At 35.1% G+C, this 4,735-nt stretch overlaps 1 long non-coding RNA gene across 2 annotated transcripts; it reads right to left on the bottom strand.

Annotated features, from left to right (window-relative positions):
* Positions 1–576: 576 nt before the first annotated feature.
* Positions 577–3,834, bottom strand: LOC145069512 (uncharacterized). 2 transcript variants are annotated; one of them, XR_013689533.1, is made up of 8 exons: positions 3,746–3,834; positions 3,345–3,452; positions 1,775–1,835; positions 1,494–1,683; positions 1,272–1,425; positions 949–1,027; positions 746–806; positions 578–657 (listed from the first exon to the last, which is right to left on the bottom strand). It is a non-coding gene; the product is annotated as an uncharacterized LOC145069512 (long non-coding RNA). The 2 variants fall into 2 exon arrangements; XR_013689532.1 differs by having other exon boundaries at positions 577–657; positions 746–1,027.
* Between the last annotated feature and the right edge of the window lie 901 nt (positions 3,835–4,735).

Genomic DNA, 4,735 nt, shown 5'->3' with positions numbered 1-4,735 from the left:
AAAAAGGCCTTTTACGACGCTCATTGCGCGTCGTAAATGGCTCAGACGACGCGCAAATGCGTGTCAAGGAAGGCCATGTCATAAAGATAGACGACGCGCATTTGCACGTCGTCTAGAGACGACGCGCATTTACGACGCGCATTTACGACACGCATTTACGACGCGCGGTTACGACACGCAATGCGTATCAAGGAAGGCCCTGTCATAAAGGAAGACGACACGTATTCGCGTGTCGTAACCTTACGACGCGCGTGTTAATGACACGCAATGCGTATCAAGAAAGCCCCTGTCAAGAAAGGCCATGTCATAAATGAAGATGACACACATTTTTGCGTATCGTAATTTTAAATTAAAAAAAAAATTATTTATGGATTTACTTATTTTCATATTAAATTTGCATTTTATGTCACATAATGGAAAATAAAATACCATATACAAATAATACAATGCATTGCACAAAAGTTAATGTTATACAAATAATCATTCGAATAGTAGACAAATGTAATACTACAAATAATCATTACAATAGTAGACAAATGTAAGATTTCAATATTTTTTATATAATTAACTAAATTATTAGCCAAATTTCCTAAAATACCAACATACTTTTCTATGAAGAGCATTAACACTATTCTTTTCCATCAAAAACTTCAAAACCTGCATAATTAATTTAATGTTTAATCAGCTACAGGTCAATAAGGTAGGTTTAAGCAAAAGAGGTTCATAGTAGTAAGATTTTACTTACCACTGTTGTTAATGACATTGAAAGAAGCAGCCCAACAAACACCCCCTCAGAAGGATTATTACTAAATGAAACCACAAACAAAGTTAAAAAGTCAAGTATTTTGTGACAACCCCGGAACCAGGGGCAAGGCTGTTTTTACCCATGGTATGACCTAATACATGATAATAAAGACTTGTTTAACAAAAAGAAAAATGATTTCTCACGTGACATCACTATTAAGAATTGATGAAAGAGGGTACTCCACACTGTATTGCCAACAAGCTTGACACCAACACCTAAAAGCTGGAAAAAACAATAACAGAAATAAAAATAAATGTAAGATTTGAGATAACAGATGCATAATTCACATGTCTACTTTTACCAATTTATTTTATGCAACATATATGCAGCTGACATGAATGAATTATACAACAAGTTAGGAGTAAAATAAGGGATGGTTGCATATTTAGTATGATAAATAAAGAGATTTGTGGCATAAGGGTGCATAAATAATAAAAAGCAAAAAGGAAGAGGAAAGCTGACTTACATAATCAGCAAATTTCTGAATTGGTGCTTTTAACATAATACATAAGAGTGGTCCCGAAGGGATAGCTGGCAGCAAAAAATCTCAGGCAAAAAAAATTCCAGGAGAAAACAGTTAGTACCTCAAAAGCAAAGGTTTTATAGGGTTAGGCATCCACCTGCAAGACAGGGACTAAGATTATAAGTGATGTGAATGGGACATAGTAATTAAAGGAATTTTTGTTACCATTGTTCCATGCATAGTGGTTGGGGTAGAGTGTTTTTCCATCACTGTTAACACGGAAGGGTCCAAGTTCTTCCATGGCTCCATATCCAAACAACAAGCATCCTAGCCCAGTAGAATACCTTCATTAATAGTGGTTCGATCTTACTCTAAATTTTGGTGCATTTGGATGATGATCTTTAGAATCTCCATTCTGATTCATGAATATTCTAATTAATTTGGTATTGTAGAATGTAGATTGGTATCTGCATTATTAAAGTTCATAGGACTTACTACTGACTCACTTTTCTTTTTTTAATCATTAGCCTTATGCAGCTCTCAAAGCTAGAGAATATCTTGATAAGCCTGCAATACATGAGACAATGGTGAAGGTATGTAGATTATATCTTATATTTCCTACACAAATATAGACAACTGTATGCTGATGTCATTATGCAGGTTAGCGCTTATCTGCTTGGAGAATACAGCCATCTTTTGGCCAGACGACCTGGGTGTAGCCCAAAGGACATTTTTGTCATTATACATGAGAAGCTTCCTACTGTATCGTGAGTATTTCTATTTCTATACATCTATGTTTTCTTTTGTGATCATCATCTATTTTTTTTTGTTTCTACAGGACTCCAAAAATATCCATTCTTCTCTCAACATACGCAAAGATTTTGATGCACTCTCAACCACCAGATCCCGAATTACAAAACCAGATCTGGGCAATATTCAGCAAGTGAGTTTATAATAAATAGGAGCTACACTTTTTTTTTGTATATGCAAAATTTGATAATATTTAATTTCACACACATTGACAGATATGAAACATGCATTGATACTGAGATACAACAAAGAGCTGTACAACTATTCATTTTCAATAGCACACTTGCAAAAATTTTAAACTTTTAAAACCCATCTTAGAAGGACTAAAGGTTAGAAAGGAGAAGTAATGAAGCTATGAGTTGAGAAAAGAGTAATCACAGCAAGGTCTCTAAAACAGACCTGCTGTTCAAAATGGATTTACTCCAAAATCTAAAACAGAAACATAGCTTTAACTAAATTTTATAGGAAACTATGATTATTCAGGATTCCAGAACTATAAAGAACTCCTTCTAACTCCAAAGGATGAATTAAATATGAATTTTACAAAAAGGTGTATCACTTCTGTCTCCAACAAGACAGTCAAGTGAGGTTGGCCAATTCTACCCAACTTGTAAGTAGAATTCGTCCATACCAAAATTCAGAGAAGTAAAGGACATACAAATGAAAGTCTCAGAGTTGGAATTGAATGAAAAGCATTTCCCAAGCTCCGGATATAAAATTCACATTGTGGACAATCACAACACTAGTAAAAGCTGGTGACTGCCCACTGATCTGGAGTCTGGATCAATTCTAACCAATTTATAATTGGAAATAACACCCCATCCGCTCCAGATCTTAAATTCATAATATCAGGAACATATAGAAACTTGGAATCACTCTGGATCCTTTTCCAAGCCTTATAAATGATAAAGTCCTTACCAGTGAGGTTGGCCTGCTTAAGAAAGTTAGCCAACTCAATTTGTGAACTTTGGGAACTGGTTTGGGGTCCGTTTGAGTTCTATAGCTCAAGGTATGATTTTTACAATATGACTATAGATCTGATGGAAAACAGAATCATAGGCACCCGTGATTCCGTTTGAGTTCTATAGCTCAAGGTATGATTCAAAGCCCTTTATTTTAAAGACAAAAGATCTCAAATATACATGATAAGGTTTCTCACGAAGTGTGATCTTATGCTTGTTTTCTATATATAATCCAAAGAAACACAACCATTAATTTAACCAAAAGAAACTCAACACAATTTAGATATCATGATTTGTTACTTACCCCTTTTCTGTCGGAAGGACGAGGTGCTAATTCCTTCTTGGTGACAACATGCCCTTTATTTAGACCCACAAAGAGTCCTGTGTTTGGCTGTTTTGGAGCCATTGGAACCTGAAAACATAAACATATATTAGCGTAAAGCAACATACACTTCACAACAGTTCATCAACTTAGCCTATGCAGTTTTAATTCAATATGACCTGAAAACCTTACAAGCCTCAGACTACAATCAAAATGCGCAATATATATTCTTATTAAACATGAAGATGATTACAAGATATAAATGAGTTTATGCGTGCCAATAAGTTTGTAAACACCAGCAAGCTTATAAGCACATGGAAAGCATCTCGGAACTATAAGAAGATGCGGGAAAACTAAAAGTACAATGAGGGAAGAAAAACAACCTGGGCAAGAAGAATTTGAGACCAAGTAAACTTTAGTTGCTGTACATTTTACTTGCTTCTTGAAAGAAACCCCCAAATTCTTAACTCCACACCGGAGGCATATCACGTGATGTACGTCAACGAGGATGTAAGCCTGAAGTGGGCCCTCAATTCTACAATAACAAAAAGTGTATCTTGTTATATGTAACAATATGATGAAAACAATGTAAAAGGGGTTGAGTATTGAGGTGGTTTAGTAAATACTTTGCTTTCCAGACGAGATTCTATCAACTTCAGCTTCTCATCTAATTTAAACATCATCAGAGTTGGTTCTGTAAGAATAATTTCATGCAACAAATGTGATAGTCATACTAATTTAAACATCATCAGATTTGTTTCTATAAGCATGTGTAACTATTAACTCGAGAGTAACAACACAATATACTACTTGTCTTCATTTTCAGATAAGGTGCAATGGCGTTGCTGTTCAAGGTAATATCCAATCTTTTTCCTATTTTTAAAATTACTAAATTACCAATATCACTTATCAGTGTGCATTTTATTCATTACCTATGTTAATGTTACAGGATCCAACAAAGATTTCAGCGTATCGTGACAAAAGGTTTCCAGGAACACAATAAGAATATGAACACGCACTCCAAAATTCAACAACCGTATACATTGGCAACATGTCTTTCTACACTACTGAAGAAAAAAATGGGATAAACCTTGTTTAAGAGATTTATCAATTTCTGAATCTAAGAGAAAAATTAATATTAGATCTGGAGGCTGATGAAGTTAAAGCAAAGAAGAACAAGGAAAGTTTTTTTTGGAGATTGTAATATGGCCTTATGATGTCTTCCAAACAGAACCGAGGCAGTTAGCCCAAAAGGGTAACACAGGCTCATGTAACCCACAACTTCATCCAACTCATGCAAGTGGTGCACTTGGATTCATGGGATCTATTAATTGGCCTACTTAAAGCTCATTGCATACCTCCCAGAGACTCGT

Source organism: Lactuca serriola, chromosome 8 (assembly GCF_051521515.1).
Source record: "Lactuca serriola cultivar US96UC23 chromosome 8, Lser_US96UC23_V15, whole genome shotgun sequence".
In the NCBI taxonomy this organism is placed as follows: Eukaryota; Viridiplantae; Streptophyta; class Magnoliopsida; order Asterales; family Asteraceae; genus Lactuca; species Lactuca serriola.
This window is presented reverse-complemented; position numbering and strand designations above follow the sequence as displayed.